This window comes from Ursus maritimus, unplaced genomic scaffold, assembly GCF_017311325.1.
Source record: "Ursus maritimus isolate PB19 unplaced genomic scaffold, ASM1731132v1 scaffold_4, whole genome shotgun sequence".
Classification (NCBI taxonomy): domain Eukaryota; kingdom Metazoa; phylum Chordata; class Mammalia; order Carnivora; family Ursidae; genus Ursus; species Ursus maritimus.
The window spans coordinates 40,444,234-40,467,721 of record NW_024426552.1 but is presented as its reverse complement, the minus strand read 5'-3'; the positions used below and the strand labels follow the sequence as shown (position 1 = coordinate 40,467,721).

The 23,488-nt window shown below is 36.4% G+C and overlaps 1 long non-coding RNA gene across 1 annotated transcript in view; it reads right to left on the bottom strand.

Moving 5' to 3' along the window:
* LOC121100399 overlaps positions 1 to 8,457 on the bottom strand; it is a 124,235-nt gene extending 115,778 nt beyond the window's left edge. The window contains exon 1 of the long non-coding RNA XR_005832150.1: positions 8,231 to 8,457. This is a non-coding gene — a long non-coding RNA (uncharacterized LOC121100399). The remainder of the gene's footprint in view (positions 1 to 8,230) is intronic.
* Positions 8,458 to 23,488: the final 15,031 nt, after the last annotated feature.

The window sequence follows — 23,488 nt, the reverse complement described above, 5'->3', positions numbered from 1 at the left end:
ACTGACATTAGAATGAGATGTGTGTAGTTCTTCCGGGTAACAGGTAAGAAAATAAAGTATACAGATAAAATAGCTGTTGGGCAAGTAGCATGGGAGAGTCTGCAAAAGTTCCTCTGAGTGCTTGTAAGCACACAGTGAGGTAGGAAACAGGTCATATGCAGAAAGTGAGGATAAGGGAGAAGAAGCTGGAAGTTAGAGGAGAGAGAAAGTGGGAGAGTGAACGAACTAGGCAAAGACAGCATGATTGTCAGGTAAAGTTAAAGATGTACTTGAGGTGCTTGGTCCAGAGCCATGGGAGTGTCCACAGTCCAGGGCAGGTACCCCAGCTGCTGTACCCCAGGTTCCCGGTGTGTTTGAACAAGTGGTAGCTATTATTATTGTGTTATTCACAAGCACCCTCTCCCTTAATAGAGGTATTAGAGAACACTGAATTAACTACCTGAAAATTGCTTGACATAGTTTTTAGGCAGAAATTTAAGAATTTCCTCTTTAATGTCTAATTACTTGGCATTTCTATAATCCTTTATATTTGCAAATTGTTCCACAGTCATGCTTATTGTGTATGCTTCCCCATATCCCTGACTTACACACAGAATAAAATCAAGTTAAGTAAATCAGAGGAGGCACAATGCTTTGTTCAGTCAGTACTTGGCAGCAGTCAACAGAGAGGAATTACTCATCGTGGATTCAACAGTTTAGAGCAGCATTTCCTCACAGTATACTCTGTGGACCATTAATCCCAGCAGATGTTCCACGAGTCAAGAGTTCTAAGGTCAAATAAGTGTGAGAACTCTACATGCTATATCTCAACTTAGATTGTTACAATGCTCATTAGCATCTCTGCTCACCCCTGGTGTTAAAGAGATCTGCTTAACTTATTTAACCTTGCACTTCTGAGGCTTGACTACAAAATTCCTTTATTTTTTTTTTAAAGCTGAGCCCACTTTTATGGATGTACGTAGCAGTCATCAATACAGCCAATTATCATATCCACCCGTCCCTTTTCCCTTTTTAGCCCACTGCAGCTTTAGCTGGGCACGCTGCTACTTAGCCAAAAGGTTAGATTTCCAGCTCCCCTTAACTGCTGGTCTTGGCCACACAACTAAGTTCTAACCAATGAGATATAATTGGAAATGATACGAGTGACAACCTAGAAATAGCCTAAAAGGCAAGAAGCACTCCTTTTTTGTACCACTCCTTTCCTCCTTTTGGCCAGCCAGAATGCACAATGATGGTTTCAGCTGTAGTAGTTGAACCTGTAGAATGTTCACTAAAGGCAAGAAAGCTGCAAGACAGCAAGAACCTGGCTCCTTGATCATTGTGGAGCACCTCATGAGCCATAGAGTACCTAACCTCCAACTCCTTTAAGTGAGAGAGAAATAATCTTTGATTTTGTATACAGACTGTTATTTTGTTTTTTCTGTTACTCCAGGCTGAACCAAGCCCTAATACAGTGTAACACCTATCATCATCTCATAGAACAGTGCTATCAGAGGACACTGAGAGAAGTGCTGGTCAGCCACGGAAACCTGGTGCCTCTTATCCCCAACATGTATGTCTTTGTCTGCCTCCACGCACAGAGAATTTTTGTTTCTGCCTCGTTTTTACATTTGATTCCAAATATTTACAAACAAAAGACAGCAGGTAAATGGAAACAGCAATGGCCATGTCATACATTCAAGTCCTAACTCTGCTTCTTGACCTTAGGCAAGTACTCTAAAATATCTGTTCCTCAGTTTCCGTGAAGGTATCAAAGAAATAGTATGTTCTTTGCTTCACCGTGTTGTTATAATAATAAAATATACACCAAAAAAAAAAAAAAAAATCTGAATGTAGCATACTACACAAAAGCTCTGTTACTCCACTGTACTGAGGGAGTTCAGGTCCAAACCTATTAATGCACAGGTAGGCACACATGAGCTCTCTCACATCATTTCTCTAGATGTCATTTCTCAGTGGACAGGTAGAACTAGAAAGCCTCCTAGGTCCCATTCCAATGCAAATTCGACATGCAAATGGCATTCTTCTTCGAATCTTAAGGCTAGAATGCAACCTTTGGGAGACTTTTAAGGCTGTGTCTCTACATTAAAGTGAGATCACACCTAAACTATCTTGGAAATAGAAATTTATTAGCTTGTAAGGACCTTGAGAGAATAAATTCTAAATCCCCGCCTTCAAGAGAATATCTGAGGGTTTAACAGTTCTCACTATAAGAAAATCACTCCTCAGAATTAAATTTAAATTCCTTACTCTAAGTCTCAGGTTCTCTTGTGCAGACTTTGATAGTCAGCAAAAAGCTGGTACAATTTGTTCAACATTTACCCTATATGTGTTTGATGACAGTTTCTAAGACAATCTTCATGTGAATATTGAGTCTAAAATTCACACTTGCCATGGCAACTGTTGTTTCTATATTTAAAAAACAAATCATGCAAGATATCCAACTCACTGATGAGGACTTTCATGAACATAATACAAGTACTTTATTTCTAAAGTTACAGATATTTAGAAATCTATTTATAAGAAAAGAGATTGAGTAACAAATTTGCAAATCAAAACATGCTTTAAAGCTAAATTATCATTTCTAAACTAAGTAGCTGAAAAAATAAGACTATTAGTTAAAATAGGTACATACATTATTCAAACGATAGAGCTAACATTTTAAGCTTAAAATAACTGAAAAACAAATGTCTAATTGATATTCATTTATTCTTGTCACTATATAACCAGAACAGTGCAAACTAGTTTTGTATGGCATCATTCACAGAAAGAGTATTTCAACATCCTTTACAAAATTAAAATAATGCATAATATTAATTTTGTTTGTTTTCAGTTTCTGGGACATGTCTGACATATATTACCAGATATATTCAGTCTCAGTTTGCTATTTTTATTGTAAATCCTGATGAAGGGTGTTAGCATTGCACTCAACAAAATCCATTAAATGATTGATTTTCTTAAACCAATATGAAATTAGCCTAGTAAAATGGAGTTACTTAAAAACATTAATTAAATGTCTGTGTTTGCTTATCAACCCTGATCCCCTGTGCACTATTTAACTGCATAACTCTACAGAACTGGTACTCTCCATTTGTCCCTATTGACGAACTTACCTTCATAAGATCTGAAATGCCAAGAAAGTAGTTGAAGTGAGAAGTAGGGAGGGGGGGCTATGAAAGTCACTTTTCAGGGCACTTGGGTAGCTCAGTCAGTTGGGTGTCTGACTCTAGATTTTGGCTCAGGTCATGATCTCCTGCTGTGTGTTAAGCCTGCTTAAGATTCTCCCTCTCCCTTTACCCCCCCATTCATATGTATTCTCTCTCTCCCTCTCTAAAAAAGAAAAATTAAATTAAAAAATTTTAAAAAGTCCATTTTTGTATGTAAAGGTATTGTGGAAACGAGAGTGAGTTTTCGGTTAGAAGAATGAGTTACAAATAAAGAAAGAAGGCTAGAGTGAAATCTATGGTGGTAGATTAGAATCAAAGGTATCTTATCAATTTTTAATATAACTATGAATAGATATAGAAATAAATACAGGTATGTCCATATGCATAGGTTAGTTTATATACATATATTGCCCTGGTATGTCCACTGAGAAAACCTAGGTAGCAATACTAGTCCAGTAGTAATGAGACTATCTAGCTCCCAAATCTTAAGTTTCTAAATACTTTCCTCCAGTGGAAAAAAAAAAAAAAAAAAAAAAAAACAGAACTCTCAGAGGAAGAGTGGATTCCAGGGCCAATGTAGGAAAAATATGAGACAATTCTGGAATACCTTGTGGTACCAAAAGGAAAGGAAATGCTAGAAAATGATGAGAACATATTAAAGAACAATTTGAAGAATTTTGGTGGCCAAATCTGGGTCAGTCTCAACAATGACATAATTGATATATTGGATTATAATCCATAGTTAATAGTGATATAAACAAATAATTGAATAAGTATATAAATGAGAAGGGATGGCTTTTATTACAGTCAAATTCTAACTGATAGCTGTAGATGGAATGAAGGAGATAGAAAATCACTCTTAGGCAAACACCACATAATAGCTATTGCAGGCAAGAGTCACAGATGGATGCTAAAATTAATATGTAAAAATATGATAAGAAACAGGATATTTGCATCATTGCAAAATATCTCTTCACAAGACACTTATTAATTACAAATGAAAAAAAAAACCTTACGGTGAAGAAATATGGTGGCTCCTATCTTAAACAAGCGATGAAAGTTGGAATTGCATAAGAACTCATGAATTAAGACATGTCTTAATACTATACCTCCTGATATGATATACTGAAGAGATTTCAACATTGCTTCTGCGATATTCTCACCAAAAAATGCATAACTTGAATTTAATTATGAGGAAACATCAGATAAACCCAAATCAAGTGACATTCTATAAAATAACTGGTTCCTGCTCTTCAAAATGTCAAGGTCATAAAAGAGAAACAAAGACAGAAGAATTATAATATGAGTTGAGAAGGCTAACAAAATAAAACAACTTAAGGTAAAGTGGGACTCCGGATTAAATCTTGGACTAGAAAAGCAGCATTAGTGGTACAACTGGGAAAATACAAAGTCTCTAGATTAGTTAATGACATTATTGTATAAATGTTTATTTTTTTGCTGTCCTTAATTTTATTGTGATTATGCAAGATGTTAACATTAGCGGAAGCTGGGTTAATAGTATATAAAAGCTCTCTCTTTTTGTAACTTTCAGTAAGCGTAAGATGATTTCAAGTTAAAAGTTAATTTAAAATAAGTCCATCTCCATCTCCAGTCCCATGAACTTCAGGTGACAATACTTTACCTTTGTGCTGTGGTTGTCTATTGCTGTGAAATAAACCAATCTTAGTGACATAAAACAACATTTATTATTGTATCTCATTTTTAAAGGTTTTAATCTGAAATCACCTCATGCTTGCTAAAGTTGCAAAAACTGCACAGAGAATTTTTATATACCATTCACCAAATTTCTCCTAATGTTAATTTCTTATAAAACCATAATATAATCAATGAGTTTTAAAAAATGAACATTGATACAATAATACTAGTATTATTATTATTATGTGTCATGGTTGTAGGCACTGATTGGACTGGACTGGGTGGTTCTCACTCAGAATCTTCCTTGTGGCTAAGTTCAGACAATGACACTGGCTGGAGTCATCTGAAGGCTACAATGACCATACCTGTGGTATATGCTCTGCATTTTGGGAAACACTGATCTACCTGGACTCTCTCCAACATGAGCATTGTTGATTGTTCATATTCTCTTGCTATAGTCATTGTTTTCTCTCTAATAGCAACACACTCTTGGGGGATTTTTTTAAATATTTGCAAAAGACACATTTAATAAAAGACTGCTACTCAAAATATACAAAGAAGTCTTAAAACTCAACAATAAGAAAACAACCCAATTAAAAAATGGTCAAAAGACCTGAACAGACACTTCATCAAAGAAGATATGCAGATGGAAAGTAACTGTATGAAAAGATATTCAATGTCATATGTCACTAGGCAATTACAAATTGAAATAACAATAACATACCATTACACGCCTATTAGAATGGTCAAATACAAAACACTGACAACACCAAATGCTTGTGAGGACGTGGAGCAACATTCACTGCTGGTAGGAAGCAAAATGGTACAGCCACAGACGTTTTGGTGTTTTCTGATAAAAGTAAACATCCTCTTACTATATAATCCTGCAGTCACACTCCTTGGTATTTACCTAAATGAACTGAACACTTGTATTCACATGAAAATAACTCTATCCATATTTATTCACCATTGCCAAAACTTGGAAGCAACTAAGACGTCCACCAGTAAGTGAATGGATAAACTGTGGTACATCCAGGCAATGGAATATTCATTTCAGTGCTAAAAAGAAATGAGCTACCCAGCCATGAAAAGACACAGAAAAAAACTTAAATGCACAAAACTAAGTGAAAGAAACCAATCTGAAAAGGCTACACACTGAATGATTCTAACTATGTAACCTTCTGGAAAAGATAAAACTATGGAGACAGTAAGATCACCGTTTGCCAGGATTAGGGTGGAGGGAGGGATGAATATGCAGAGCACACAGGATTTTTAAGGCAGTGAAACTATTGTGTATGATCGTACATGATGGATACATGTTATTATACATTTGTCATCCATAAAATGTACAACACCAAGTGAAAACTAATGAACAGAAAAAGAGTGAACCCTAATGTAAACTAAGAACTTTGGGTGATAACTGTGTTAATATAGGTTAATTGATTGGAATAAATGCACTGCTCTAGTGCAGGATAGTCAAGGAGGTTGTACACGTGTGAGGACAAGGGGTATATATGGGGAATTCTGGTACTTCCCACTCAATTTTGCTGTGAGCCTTAAAACTGGTCTAAAAAAATAAAGTTTATTAATTTGAAATTTTAAAAAATAAAAATGGGCAAATATGATATTGTATGGAAATATTTCTTAAGCAAAATACAAAAAGTGCCAACCACAAATGAAAAGACTGATACATCTGATTACATTAAAATAGAAACTTCTGTTAACAAGACACCATAAACAAAAAAATTTCTTTTAAAAGCTACAATCTGCAAGAAGATATTTGTAACTCATGCATGTCCAGAACACATGTAGAGAAAAATACAAATTATTCAACAGAAAAGCAGCAAAGAAATGAATAAGAATTCACAAAGGAGGGAACCCACATGATCAACAGAAATAAAATAGGTACATATCCTCATCAGTAATCGAGAAAACACAAGCTAAAAACCTCAAGGAGATATCATTTCACAATCACCAATTCAGTAAAAAATTTCAAAAGCCTATTATTTGGTGTGGAAGTGGAGAAATACAAAACTTCTATCCAGGGATGGGAAGATAAATTGGCATATCCACTTTACAGAACAATTTAGCAATATCTTACACAGTTAAGATGAAAATATTCAGCTATTCCTAGAGATACTTTTTCCCATGGAAACGAAAAAGTATGTACATGTAATGTTTATTAAAACTTCATTTAACCTAAATGTCTACCAGAAGGAAATGATAAATTTTAATATATTTATTCAATGAAGCACTATACAACTGTTAAGATGAATGAACTAGAATCACATGTATCCTCATGGACTAATTTCTAAAGCAGAGTTGAACGAATAAAGAAAGTTACTGAATGATATATATAATATAATAGTATTTACTTAAATCTAGAAAATACGCAGAATGGTGTTATGTATTGTTTATGGATACATGCTGTTTTAGTTATTGTGTAAAAATTTGGGATGATCAGTACTAACTTGGGTTTATCTCAGGAGAGGGAGGGAAAGTTAGATTAGGGAAATCTACCCAGGGCTGTCTCAACTTTATAAAGTTTTATTTCTTTTTATTTTTATTTAAAGCAAGTAAAACAAAAGGGTTACATTTTCTATAACATTCTTTGAAATGTTCTATGTGTTTGAAATACATCTTAATTATCGAGAAATTTGATAAAATCAAATAATTAAAAAGTCTATTTCCTCTGCTCATTACCACCTAACCCAGCATTGGCAGGACACCATTCCTGAATTTCCCAGTTGGAACAGGGGAAATTTTGTAATAATCTGATTTTAACCAAAGGAAATGAAAGTACGAACTAAAATGGAGATATAGGGGCTCCTGGGTGGCTCAGATAGTTAAGTGTCTACCTTTGGCTCAGGTCATGATCCCAGGGTCCTGGGATGGAGCCCGGACATCGGCTCCCTGGTCAGCGGGGAGTCTGCTTCTCCTCTCCCTCTGCCTCTCTCCCCTGCTCATGCTTTTTCTTTCTCTTTCTCTTTCTCTCTTTGTCTCTCTCTCTCTCTCTCTGTCTCAAATGAATAAATAAAATCTTTTTTTAAAATAAATAAAATAATAAATAAAACCAGGACATAAATTGGTCAGAAAAATAAATGGCCACGAAAGCCCCAAACCACCATGAAAATGAAAGAACGCCTCAGGCATCATCTTTCACTATTCAGTAAGAGATGACACCTGACAGAAATTGAGTACGCCAACAGGATATTTTATTTGGTTCTCTTACTCCAACTATTTGGTAGAAGAAATTTCACTAAGGAAGTGAAAGCAAAATTATACAGAGATGCCATCTGAAAGTGTATGTCATTTTAGTAAACAAAAGGCTACCCTTTCATCCTGAAATGAAAAGTTAAAAATCATACCTAAGTGAGAGCTTAAATTAATATGCAGTAATTTTGTACCTTGTGCTTGATGGTGGAAGTTTTCTGCAGAAGTGGCCACGACAGGACAGAGTCACTGCATGATGATCCCAGAACTGAACCATCACTAGGGAAAAGAAAAAGCCAGTTATATTCCAAAGAGAAATGTATTTGAGAAAAACTCAAAAACCCTCTGATTAGCTTCCCTACTCCCTCCATTCTTATGCTTTTATTCATTCCCCACAGATTAGTCTATAGATATTCCAAGGCTGAAAAAGCATCCTGCATCCTTGTGCTGGAATGAAAAGGTGGAAAAGCAACAATGACTTCAAATGCTATTGTTGCAAACTGCATAGACCCACCACTCCCTACGGAGTGACACCAAGGAAGGAAGCATATCCAGTCTTCTACATCCTTGAGGTTTTGCACAATTTCATTTAAATTATATTTTAGGTTTCATTGTTACATTTCTTTTTTTTTTTTTAAAGATTTTATTTATTTATTCGACAGAGATAGAGACAGCCAGCGAGAGAGGGAACACAAGCAGGGGGAGTGGGAGAGGAAGAAGCAGGCTCATAGCAGAAGAGCCTGATGTGGGGCTCGATCCCGTAACGCCGGGATCACGCCCTGAGCCGAAGGCAGACGCTTAACCGCTGTGCCACCCAGGCGCCCCTCATTGCTACATTTCAAGTACTCAGAAGGCACTATCAGCTTTCAATCCTAGGACTAAAGAAAGAAATCCTAAACTATTGAACTATTTACTCCTTAAAAAGTTGGCTTTCACTGGGGTGCCTGGGTGGCGTAGTTGGTTAAGTGCCGGACTCTTGGTTTTGGCTCAGGTTATGATCTTGGGGTCTTGGGATCAAGCCCCCTGTGGGGCTCCACCCTCAGCATGAAGTCGGCTTCAGATTCTCTTTCCCTCTGCCCCTCCCACTGTGCTCTCTCTCTCTAAAATAAACTTTTTTTTTTTTTTTTTTTAAATTAGCTCTCACATAACTGGGCTCTTGCTTTGGTAGTGTAAATCACTCCTAGGTAGCAGCTAATGCCATCTCTGGACATCCAGATTAAAAATGTAAAGAGTCATGAAAAATCTAGATATTATATGTTTAATCATAGAAAATATTACATATTAAGGAGGACTTCTAGATAAGTAACCGAATTTTTTTTCATTCCTACGTTTGGTATTTTTTACCTTAACCTTTACAACAGATACATTTTTTCAATGAGAAAATGTATAGTATGGCCGAGAGTGAGTATGGACAGTTAATTTTCCCAACAACTCATTTCTTGAGATATCTGCTACAAGCTCAAGGCACCCCGGGTGCATCATATCACAAAATTCATGAGAAGCCTTGGGGCATCTGGGTGCCTCAGTCGGTTAAGCAACCGACTCTTGATTTTGGCCCAGGTCATGATTTCAAGGTCCTAGAATCAAGCCCTGCATTGGGCTCCACCCTGAGTGCAGAGTGTCTGCTTGTCTGCTCCCTCTGCTCCTCCCCCCATGCACTCTCTCTCTCTCCATCTCTAAAATAAATAAATAAATAAATAAATAAATACAATCTTTAGAAAAAATTCAGGAGAAGCCTTTATATTTGAAACAATAGAACACTTAGAGCATGCAGTCTTATATTGTCAGTTATTTTACAGCTTCCATAGGAAGAGGATGAAAAAGTCTGTAGTACTGATGTTGGAAGTACTTGAGTCCTTCCCATTCACCACAAACCAGAATAATGAACAAAGGAATTATACTTATGATCCCCACACTCCCTGCCTCATACTGCCTTCTGATTCAGTTTCATGTCTTAAGAATACAGACCATATCATTGCATTAGTTTTCTTACAGTCAGTGGAATGCCTGGTCCCTACAAATAAATTCTCCACATTCCACAGATGTGGAAGCTAAGATTCAGAGGAGTGGAGGGCCTTGTGCAAGGTGGAAGGACAAATCCCAAGCCTGATGATTGCAGCGGGGCCCTGGCCCTCACCCTCGCCCACGGTAAGGCACGGAGGGCCCCTAGCGTGACACTATCCCAGCTTCCTATGAAGACTGCAGATATCTCATGTTCCTCAAATGAAAGATGGCTCAGAGAAGGAAACTTATTTAATAGGATACAATGTGGCAAAATACCATTTACTGACAATGATAATATCCCGCCCAGGTAAACTGGTGATGACATATCTGACTGCTGCCTTCCTTCCCAAAGCTGCTAAAAAAGGTAATTTTATGTTCTGACATGATTAAAATCCCTTGGGATCCATTTATGCTGAATGTAATCTAAGAACAAAAATGAACATTGTTTCCTACCACATGTACTTTGATGCATGTGCTCTCTGGGAGGATTATGTGATAGACAGCTTTCAAGAGAAAGAGAAAAGCAATCTTAATTGTGATTATGAATATTTAAAAAAGAAAGAGAAAGCAATCTTAATTGTGATTATGAATATTTAAACCAGGTGTGATTTCCTGGCTGTGTTTAGCCAAATCTCCTGCAGACCCCTCCATCCAGCCCCTCAGCTCAGTCCAGGTAGACTGGCGTACATTACAGTTAACTGGCACAGCAAGCTTCCAATAGAATCTTGTCAGTGCAATTTCACACAACAGGTGTGCATATGTGTTCTGCATATTAGGAAAGCTCTTTGCCAGTGCAACAGGTTTTTTGTTGTTTTGGTTTTTTTTTTTTTTTTTATTCTGATTTCATTTAAAGCCTCAAATGAGGTCCCAATGGTAAGTGCTATCAGGGAAGAAAAAGTTAACAATGATAGTCGCAGTTCTCAGACTATCTTGGCTTTGTCAACCAAACCATTTAGGCAGTGCGCTTGCTCTACTGTGGTCTGTTTCTACTTCTTGTTCTTATGATGGTGATTTGGATTAGTAAGGGTCTGATTATTTTTATTAATGAAAAAAATTTTTATTGTTTTTTACTGCATATAAATTAAACATGTAGGGGTGGTGGAATTAATCCCATTTCTTACTTTATACATTTTGCACTGTTTGAATTTTCAAATAGCATGTGCTATCTTAATAATTTTATATATTGGGGTACCTGGGTGGTGCAGTCATTAAGCGTCTGCCTTTGGCTCAGGGCGTGATCCCGGAGTCCTGGGATCGAGCCCCACATCAGGCTCCTCTGCTAGGAGCCTGCTTCTTCCTTTCCCACTCCCCCTGCTTGTATTCCCTCTCTCACTGGCTGTCTCTGTCAAATAAATAAATAAAATCTTTAAATAATAATAATAATAATTTTATATATTAATGAACTAATTTTTAAAATAATGGACATTTTCCTAAATAAGCAAACACAAGCAATACTTGCTTATTTTTCAATACACAGACAACAATAAAATATACAAAATAGAAAGCAACCATCACCTAGAGATATCAACTGGTATATACATATTTATTTAAATTAACTAAAAAAATACTTTTAACTTGGTTAATACAGTTTTGTTATATATTCCTTTCTCTTGTAATGTAGATGATAATCTTTCCATATAAATGCGTTTCTGCAACATTATTTTTTAATAGCTTCAATATATTCCATTATGGGCATGTCTTAATAATCTCTAGCCAATGCCCTAATAATATACATTTAGTTTGCTTCTAATTCCTCAACATTATAAATAATACCACATAAACATTCATGCACATCTCTGATTAATTCCTTATAAGGAAGTTGAAAAGGGTGCAGATTTTAAGGCCCTTATATATGTTGCAGGAGCATCATGTAAAAGGTTGAAGCCATTTGTATTCCTACCCACCATATAGTAAAGCTACCATTCATTTATGATGGTTTTCCTGTTTCACCATAAAAACAAAAGAAAAATAATTAGATTTTATTTAACGAAAACTGAAGCTAGAGAATCAAAAGTACTAACACCAATTAACATAGTACTCTCACCAACACCAGTACAGCCTTGTTCAAATTCTTTTCCTTGGGAGGAAGGAAAGAACTTACTGCAATTTGTTGAGTACCCATAACGGACCAACCCCTTTGCAAAATGCCTGACATAAGGCATTCCATTCAGTCTTTCATAACAACCCGAGGAAACACTTATCTCTGTGTTACAGATAGGTAACCGAGGTTCACGAAGGCTAAGCATCTTGACCAAAGTTACCTAGACAATTAGTTTCAGCCCTGATACACAGGCAGATTTGTCTGACATCATGTTCTTTTGTCATTCAGATTTGATGTTCTCCACCAGATTCCCAACTCTTTATCATGTTGGTGACACATGACCTTGTTGAGTTTCCTATAATGCAAGGCACTCCTGGTCTCAAGTCTGGAAGAAATACGCGCTTCAATGTTTACACCTTTTATAAGAAAACACATAAAGCAATTCGATGGGAAATGAGTATATTATTTTGTAACATTTTCACAGAATTTTCAACTTGGGTCATTCATACTCTGTAAAACTCAAAGTTCAGACATGGAACTTTTCAAATAGGTTTTGGGAAAAGACTTTCAACTACATGCGTTTGCCTTGAATTTCTTTAAAAAAAAAAAAAACTTTAACTTACTAATGAGTATGCACCTTGAGAAATAAATGGCAGAGAAAAACAAAAAGCCAAAATGAGAGCTGAGAAAGCAATGCTGGATGCTGGGGAATATGCACTTAAGAACAACAGTGACAACTTCTAATGCATAACTCACATCCCACACACCCATATGAAAGGCAAAATCTTAAGTAATAGACTTAACTGTCAATTATACTATCTGTTCTCACATTCAGTGTTAATGAAACTGGAGCAGCAGGAGAATGCACACATTTTTTGTTAGAAACAAATGGGTGACTTCATTTGTTCCAACTTTTTAAATTCCTTTTGTTGACCACACTTTCAGAATTTTTTGATGTTGAAATTTAACCATAAGGTCATCCTTTCTTAAAAGAAAATTATCCCCTTAAAATACTCAATGCAATATCATGCCAAAATGTATAACATCAGTTAAGTTTCCTACAAAAATATTTACTCCTTAACCTGGCATTTTAATGAAGTAGGCAGAGCAGCAAAGATTCTGTAAGCTTTTCCTAGCCCCCAACAGTAAGACAATTACAAATCCTAAATTTTAAATCAGCTGATTATGAAATCTCATATTTCTCTTTATTTTAATACCATATCCTGCTTCTCCAACATTGTAAGCCATAATATACTGCATATATATGCAGTACCCTAATTATTATAGGAAATTCTGGAAATTCATAAAATGCTAATCTTGCTTTTTAATTCACAACTTCAGTTTGCAAAGTGGCAAAATTAAAGTCAGAAAGGAAGGAAACTGGGAAAATCCTAGCTGATTTACACTTGGGAGAGAGACATTTTTGTTTGTTTGTTTGCACATATAAGCCTAGAGAGACAAATTTAGGAGCAGGAGTGATGCTGGCATTCTCCTCTAATCTGATATTTGAAAAGCAAATCTTCACTCTTATTTATCTATGCTGTGGGAAATCAGTTTTCCCCATGCTTTGACCAAAGGCATCCTCCAGAATCCTGACATTGATGCACATAGGATGGCTATCTTCAACCTGAGACCAAGTTAAAAGTGCCCCCCGCACCCGCCGCCGCCCCGCACTGACACACGTACACAGAGTACCCGGTTTCCCTCACCGAAAACTTCTGGGACGCTCCATGGCATTCACCCTTTGCTGTCACAGCACACATCTCGACTGAAGCACTTCCTATATAAAATTGATGGTTTCAATCCCAGGAAAGAAGTCACCCTAAATAAACAAATACTTGGATAGTATGACAATATTTTTACCAAGGAATCAGGTGTTTGAGATTCAACAATGTTCAGTATGGTAACTAGAATAAATGAGTTCTCTCCAGATATAAGACATTGGCATTTGTTGTCCACACTATAAAAATATAAAAAGTTATGATTACACAGTATCTGATGAAGCTCAATTTAAAAAGCTGCAGATAAACTCCATTTGATGTAATCTGAATTGGTCTGAAAGCATCTTCCAATTTTCTTAGACATGTTGGGAACATAGCCTCATCCTGCTCCCATGTCCCTGCCTCCACAGAAGTAGTGTTTCCAAAAGTGAGCATTCTGCCATTAGAAGAACTTGTAAGGAGAAGGACACCTGTGTTCTCATTGACATACAGTGTTCATTAGAACTCTGAGAGCTGAGGTCTCTCACCAACTGAATTTAAGCAACTTTTATTTATGCAACACTTAGAAAACCCATAGAGAAAGAATAGGTGGCCTTCAGGCTATTCCTAAATGACCCCAGGAGTGATACACCTCCTCATTTCTGCTGGGTAGAGAATCTACTTACTTTTCCACAGAGGGGCTCTATTTTCTCTTTCAGTTTTATTGACAGCAGCATGGGTCTACTCCTACTGAGATTCAGTCCCGGGGGCATTTTCAATTACAGCAAACAAAAGCTTCTTAACATTCTTTCCACATCATGATCCAAATGCCCCAATACCCTGTGTGGGAGAACACACCGATTGGAAGCTGGTGTTCATACACAATTTATATAAGCATCTTTGCAGCACTACAGAGATGTAGGATTGGGACACTGAAAATCATGGAGAGGTTATACTTAAAATTATTTGGTTGCTTTCTGGACCGTGAAAACTACCTGTGAGCCAGACCTGACATTAACCTTCAAAATGCATGTTAAGTCCTAGATGGTGGAGAGGAACCAAGGAAGAGGCTGGGGACTTGCAGATTAGGAAAGGGAAGGCAATGAATAGTTTACTCCACTTTCTGAACAGTTGTCACCTCTTGTAAGAAGTATTGGAAATATTTTAAAGTTTATATTCAACATTTTATATACTTTTAAAAAGACCATTTCAATCTACACTATCTGTATATTAATGAGCAAATATGAAGAGCAAGCATATAGGTGGGTATTATTGTTACCAGACTATTTATAGGTGAGTTTAGGTAACTTACCCAAGGTCACACAACTAGTAAACTAATGGTAGAGCTGGGTTCCTACCCAGGCATTCTGGCTCCAGAGTTCACTCCGTTTACCATCACATTATAAACCTCTTTCAGTTTTCAGAAAATTTTATTTTTGAAGTTTTGAAAATCTTATTTCCCTTTTAAATAATCATACAGAGATATTAACTTGATCTAATCTCAGCTATCCAAACCCTCTCTCTACCTCCAAGTCCCCTGACTAGGTTTACCCTAAAGGTATGCACATTGAAGTTTTTATTTTCTCGGAGATGATTTTATAAATAGCATAAAGTTCTTTGAAATTCCCAAATAAATGCATATAAAGCTTTGAACTAATATTTGAGGCACTAGCAAGCTATGCCAAAGTAATTTTTATCACTATAAAAAGCAAGTTTCAGTGGCCCGATGATTCTTTTATTTATTTATTCAATTATTTATTTATAACATCTAGAGCAAATGATCTTTCAGGTTAATCTTACAGTTGAAAAATCTCATAGAGAGGGGAGAAACGAACAGATGGCATCATTCCAGGAAAGGCCAAGAAAATTAGTAGTTTCTGCATAGCAATTTAAAATTCACATCAAAACTGAAGCACATGACTAGTTAAAGCAGGCAATCTGTTGTCTGGGTTAGAGTTTACAGGAGAAAGCCCAAGTACCACCAAAAAGGATATCATCTCTGACTCCAGGGATGTTTCCATATCCTCTAATTGGTGCCATTCTGTACTAATCAATACTTTACAAGCACCTAATAGGCACTTCTGCAAATCCTGGCAAAACAACTCACACCACAGAAAGCACCCTAGCCCTGAATATTCATACCCAAGTGCAAATGTTAATTCATGCAGTGCTTGCGTTAAACTGGTTTAATTATCTACTGAAGGAATCTATTAAAGGCATGCTGTCAATCCTACAGATTGGGTTCAACAAAGTGAAACTGAATTGGGTGTCTTTTCAGCTAATTACAAAATTCTGCCTGACATGCTTTAAGAATGGTCAAAAAAAGTACACATGGCCAACATGCGGTTGCCCAACACGCACCACATCTCCTCTTGTCAATCAAGGAAATACAGAACACAATGTCAGGAAAAGAAGCACAGCCTAGGAAACCATGTGTCCTTTTATCACACCTCTTATACTGTCCCATAAGAAATGTGACCTGCCACAAATAATCAGATTTTTAAAAAAATCTCCAGCTGCCCATAAGTGGTTTTTCATCACATAGTTTAAGCCAATAACCAATAACTTTTAAACATTTAGAGATATTCTTCAATGGCTACTCTATACATTTAGCTTTTAAAAAATCTGTTTATAGAATTCTTTTTCCTTTTGTCTCTAATATTAACCTAAAAATGAAAAAGAAAGTATGATTCTCCCCTTTCTGTCTCCCCCATTTTCTCTAGGTCTTAAGTTTCACTAGGTCTCAAGTTGCTACCAGCTCATCCCACACTCATATAACACCGAGCAGACCTCATAAGGATGGTAGTTTACAATACAGCATCTAGATAATGTTCCAAAAATTTGGTGGCATGGAGCCACCTTACTGCCAAAATCAGACATTCTTGTCCTCTACCTGGAAATGTTCACTATTACCCAGGCCAACCAGATTTCCCATATCTTTTCTCCTGACATACCGACACCTTAGGTTTTATACCATCCACATCTGTATTTAAAATACCTATATAAAAACTAACGTTCAAATAATAACCCTGAGCCATTAAATAGGTTGATTTGGCATCAGCACACTTTTCCAGAAGACACGCAGCATTTAAGGAGATTTTACAAAGATTACCCTCAATGATGGATAAGGGATTGATGATTAAATTATTCAGACAATTCACTATATAATAATTCACATCCTTTTCCTCTATCACATAACATGTCCAAAATATCAGCAAATCTCATTAGCATTACTTTAAAAATCTATCCAGAGTCTATCTACCTCCAATCTTTCGGCCATGTTCAAGGTACCATCATCTCTTGCCTATTGTACTCCAATGGCTTCAAAACTTGTACCTCTGCTTCCCTCTTTGCCCTTCTCTTAGTCTATATTCCCTCCACATAGGAGCTATAACATAAAGATAACATAATAACTAAGTCAAAAATACAAAGAGTCATATCAAAGCGAAATCAGTCAGTCACAAAATGACAAACATTGAATGATTCCACTTAGAAAGTATCTAAAATAGTCAAACTCATAGAAACAGAAAGTAGAACAGTGGTTGCCAAGGGCTGGGGGGAGGAGAAAATGGGAAGTTGTTGCTCAATGGAAATAAAGTTTCAATTTTGCAAGATGAAAAACAGCTAGAGATCTGTTACACAAGGATATGAATATAGTTAACACTACTGAACTAAACATTTAGAATGGTATTTTTTAAAAAATGGTAGAGCTTATTTTTCCTCTTTTCAAAATCTTCCTAAAACTTCACATGTTACTCAGCAAAATCCTGAACCTTTTCCTTGGTCCAGAGGGCTAAGTATGGTTGGACCCCCACTACTCTCTACAGTGTCTGTGCCAACCCCCACACCCACTTGCCCAACCGCATCCCCCACTTTCCCCTCACTCATTGTCTGCAGCCAAACTGGCCATCTCCCCTTGCCTTTAACACAGCAAGCCCACACCACTGTGAAGCAAACATTTTTCCTTTCAGAGATTCACACTATTCATTTGTTTATTTCATGTAGGGCTCTGATCAAAAATTACCTGCCAGTGATGATGCAACTGACATCATCAACCTACAATCACACCTGTCATTGGGTACATTTCTCCTGGCTTACTTTTCGTCCTAGCATTACCACCTGGTCAACTTTCTATTTCTTTCCTGTCTCTCACTAATAAATCATAAACTCCAAGAATTCAAAACATTTGTTTTGTTCACGGCTCTATCAGTACCTGCTCAATAAATATTTATTTATTAATAAATATTTAATAATAAATATTAATAAATATTTACTAAAGTTGTTTTGTCTAGTTTTTGATGTTGTATATTCTTCTTCTTTCTTCTGAGATCACAATATACTCAAAAGATACCATGTGAAAGGAGCAGCAGTGATTATCAAAGCTGCCTTGTAGCACAAGTATGCAGTGGTGTCATTTCTGTGAGGTGGTCATAAATTCCAGGCTGATTCTGTTGCCTAAAGCTAAATTTATTAACTTGGATCTGCAATGCTGACTGTTGATATGAACTGGTGCCAAGAGGCCTGTAAGGATGAAGAAAAAAAAAGTAGGAAGGTAAATAAAGAGGAGAAACAGTTAAGAAAACTGGAGCAGAATGTAGAGACATTCATAAATCTATAGCAGGAAGGTAAATCAGAGCCTCTTTAAATTGTTATGAAAAAATTTAGAAATGCAATATCAGAAGTTAAATAAGGTCATTCATAAGAGAATATCTGTAGCATATTTCCAACCTACTGTGGAAGTAAAATTCATGAATAATATTAAAGGTATTTACATGATCCACTGTTCTCCCGAATAGTGTTTGCCTACTGTAATAAGATCCGGGTTGCTTGAGCAAAATACAAACTTGGGGTTGTAAGACTTAAACCTGACTGCCCACATTAGTGAAAAAAGAAGATGAACTTTCTCTTAATAGTTTACATCAATATTATCACTTTATTCCATTTATGTTACAGGCTACTGTGATTAAATTATTACTCTGTAATTACACTATATGACCCTTAACAGAGATTCTATTATTCTTTTTGAGTATACCTTGTTCTTAGTTTCATTTAAAACCAAGTTTTAAAATTCAAATTTAACTCAAGCAATTCCAATCTTCCTTTGTAAAGTAAATAGCATATGAAAAAATACAGTCTATCCTAAAGACAACAGAATATTTGTTAACAGGGGCACCTGGGTGGCACAGTCGTTAAGCATCTGCCTTCAGCTCAGGGCGTGATCCCAGCGTTATGGGACCGAGCCCCACATCAGGCTCCTCCGCTATGAGCCTGCTTCTTCCTCTCCCACTACCCCTGCTTGTGTTCCCTCTCTCGCTGGCTGTCTCTCTCTGTCAAATAAATAAATAAAATCTTAAAAAAAAAAAAAGATAGCTCATCTTTAAAAAAAAAAAAAAGAATATTCATTAACAAAAACCTGACTAAAAATTACTCCCCTTTCCAATTTTCCTAAAGTCAGTTTTTTTAAAACATATATCTATCTCATTTCCTTCCAACTCTTGAAAGTTGATAGAATTACATTTACAAATGCAAAAAGCAAATTCTTAAAGCTAAGGAACTTTCCTCTTTTTTTTCCCCCATCTTCTCTCAGCATCTATTTATATAAAACATCCTTGGGGAAAAAATGAAAAAAAAAAAAACTGTGTTATTAATATCAGAGTTTTCTAGCAGTAACATGTCTCTCAGACTCTATAAATGAGGATAGCTTACCTTTATAATTTACCTGTATTTTATCTTTTTACCTGGACCTTATCTCCAGATAGTTAGGGTCTCCTGGGAGTAATTCAGATGCTCTTCCTGGAAGGCCTGTTTCACTCTTTATTAACCTCATTAGCCCGGCTCAACTAAGTGTTTGATAGATACTTTTTTTACCACAGCTTCCTACTTCCCCTGAACACACGCTTTAGCTCTACCTATTTTAACTTTACTGTGGCATACAGCAGGACCTCTGGTCCCTCTGCTTCCCTTCCTGGTTGTTTTGTTGTTGTTCTATAGCCAGCATTTTAACTATCTGAAGAAATCAATCCTTATCTCTTCTTAGAAGCACCAGATGACTGTTAGTGAGTCAAATTTAATGGATTTCAGCTCTTTCCCCCATCAAACAGAAAAGCATATCAGCTATCCAAATAATATTAGGAAAGCACTTTAAGTCAGTGTTTTCATGTTCCTTTTAAGTCAAGTAGATGTGAAAGGACATCTCACTATGACAAGCCCCTGCTCTTTATTACAGATTCATATAATTGATTTAGTGAACAATTGATTCAGCCAGTATTTTGAGAGTCCATTGTGTGCAATGTGCTGTGCTATGTCCCATGGAACATGAGGAGATGATTGAGGTATGTTCTTTGTCCCCAAGAAGCTCACAAAAACTTAAGGGTTTACATTTTAGTTTTATGTACCGAAGGAAGTTATGAAACTTATACAGAGTAAGAAGTAAGATAATTGTGTACAATGACTGGCAAGCGAAAACCTCTGTATAAGCATTACATCAGATACTCAATCTGCAAAGAAGGAAACTGTGGTAGATTGATTGCCAAAATGTCCTCAATTCTTCACCCCCTCTTCATGCCCTTTGCGATGTGACTATCAGCTCCCATCCAAAGGTAGAATCTACTTCCCTACCTCTTGAATCTGGACTAGCCTTATAACTTGCTTTGGCCAACAGATAATGCCAGAAGAATCCCTGTGCCAGTTCTGTGCTAAGGTTCCAAGAGGCTTGACCTCTTCTGTTCTCTCTCCTGGAACCTTGTCACCAACATGTGAACAAGACCAAGCTAGATGGCTAGATAGTGAGACATATCTGGCCTGGTTACCTCCGTCACCCAACCAGCAACCAGCACACAGCCAGACATGAGCAAGGCTATTTTAGATGAGGCAGCCTCTAGCTTATCTGCCAGATTTCCACAGATGTGTGAGCTAACCCAGCTGAGATTGGCTGAGCCTGGTCCAGATCAGCAGAACTGTCAAGCTGACTCATAGATTCATGAGAAATAAAACAAACACTTCTTTCGAGCTACTGAGATGGAGATGGTTTATTGCACAGTAATAATATATTGTTGTGATGTTACATAACCAATACAGGGTCATGGATATAGCATTTGCAGATGCATAAGCAACCATGGTTTTCTCTACTTGTATTATGCAACTACATCTATAAAATTTAAACTGTATATACATTTCAGTATTTACAATAAAATAAATGAAATGACTTCAACAATAATGTAATAAAAGAAACATGAGTTCCCAAGACTCTGTTTTGTTTTGTTTCCATTTTGTTCACTGAGATAGCCCAAACATCAGGAAGAGTAACTAGCACAGAGCAGGTGCTCAAAAAAATTTTTTGGTTGAAATACTAAATGCATTTAACCAAATATTTATTTAATTATCTCTCAATACAGAATTAAGCCTGAGAAAAGGCATTTAAATGGATTCCAAGAAAGTGAGTAGGTTTCAGGAAACTAGAAGACTGTAGTGACACTCCAAATATGCTATGATGAGATCTTAAACTGGGTTGGTGACAGCAAGAACGGAAGAAGAAGGATAGATCAATTTGTCCTCATTATATGGGATGAGCTTGCCTCTAAAATGTGTGTAACAACCTATTCTCTAGAATCCTTTCACACATCCATTTCAAAATTTCAATGAAACTGTGATAAAATTTCTAAATTCAAGTATACACAGTCTAATGATGGAGTTACTCCAGCCATCTCCTTTCTGTATTACAACCAAATTTGACAGTCCTACCATAAAGGTAGACACAGACAGGGACTGGGGATGCAGTACAGAAGTTTTCCTGGAAAAAAAGGTGATCAAATGCTGAGGCCAAAAGAAGTACCCAAATAAAGGATCAAGTGAAAAATGTGTTAGGGAGGAAATTCAGCAAAAACAAAGAACAGAGGCAAGACAGAGCATGGCAAATCCTAGGAACTGCAAATAATTCAGTGTGGTTAGAGTAAAGCTTCAGAGAGGAAGTGAGGCAAGAGAAGAAGAAGTAATCAGGAATGAGCCCATAAAAAAAAAAAATTAGAACTTGATAAATGTTCACGTTTATTGGTAAGCAATGAGAAATGACTAAGGGGTCTTAAGCAAAGCAATGACAAAATGAGGCTTAGACAAGTTTAGAAAGATCCTCTCGAGTGTACTGTGGCAGTTGAATGGAGAGGAGCAAGAATGATGTCAAGGAGAGCATTCAGCAAATAGCTGCAGTGGTCCCAATGGGAAAGGCTGGGTGCCTGAACAAATGTAGTAGCATTGGAGAATTATGCAAGTAGGTAGATTTGATATTTTGGAAAGAAAATATGAGGGAGTAAAGAGTGGATAAGTAGAATTCTGACTTTGGCAACTGGTGGATGAAAGGGGCAAGCATGAAACAAGAAGACACAGTAGGCAGCAGGCAAGAAGGAAGACTGTAAGTTCACTCTTTGAAGTTCATACATGCTATGTTTGAGATCATTTGAATCCTAAAGTGAAGATGTGCAATGAGAAGCCATCAATTTATATAGCATTTTGTCTAGTTCTGCATAGTGCCTAACCAACAGGAAGTGCTCAGTAATTCATTTGTGAATAAAAGAACAAAAAATCTTGGAAAAGAGATCTAGATTTGAATCTAGAAAAGGAAATTAATATATACCTGGGAGAATTTATGCTGTGAGAATGTATTAAATCAGTTCTGCTCAAAGTATGGACTTCAGACAATGCTCATCCAGAAGCTGTCATGTGTCTTTAAGATAAAAACAGATATTAAAAATTACCATTTGGAAACTTTTATAGAATTTAACAGAGTAATTTTATGTCTGTTTTATTAAGATAAAAAATTGGGCTCATATTTTGTATGTTTTTCTTTTTTATTTCATTTTTTCAGTAGTATAAATCTTTTTAATTTTTACAAAATTTTGGTATGTAATAGACTGGATATGTTACAAACAAACAAACACACAAATAAAAATCCTGGTCCATTATCACAGGTAGATTAAGCACTGAATTAGACCGTTTGAGGAAAATATTTATTACAGCTCCTCTTTGACCCATTCTCACCTCCAACTCTTTCTTCTTATCTGTTTTCTAAATCCAATTTGATTCCCTCCCTAGAACTCAGTAGTAAACTGAAGTGTCTTTTGTGCATTTTGTATACTTATCCAATTAGGCTACAAAATTATTCCAATAGCATGGATAAAAGGCACTTCTTTCCCTTGCTTGAGTCCTGTAGAAAGAACAGTGTGGTAATTCTAAGATAGCCTGTTGGTGTTCTACCCTGAATAATCCATATCCTTTGAGTGTAAGCAGGACCTATGACTTGACTCTAGCCAAAAAACAAAAAAACAAAAAACAAAAAAAAAAACATGGTAAGAGTGATTGGATATCACTTTCTGGTTTCACATAGATAGATAGATCTCCTGTCAATTTTGGTCTTACAATGGCACTGAAGAACCAAGCCACCATTAGTTCTAAAGCTACATACATCCTCCCCACCAAAAAAAGGAAAATAATTCTACCAACAACTTGTGGGCACTTAGAAGTGGATCATTTCCCAGTTGAGACTTCAGATGAGACCTCATTCTCAGCCAATATCTTTATTGTAGCCTTATAAGACCCTCAGCAAAGGACCTAGCTAAGCCATGCCTAGAATCCTGACCCAGAGAAAATGTGAGATAATAAATGTATATTATTGTAAGCTGCTAAATGTGTGGTAATTTATTATGCAGCATAAAAAA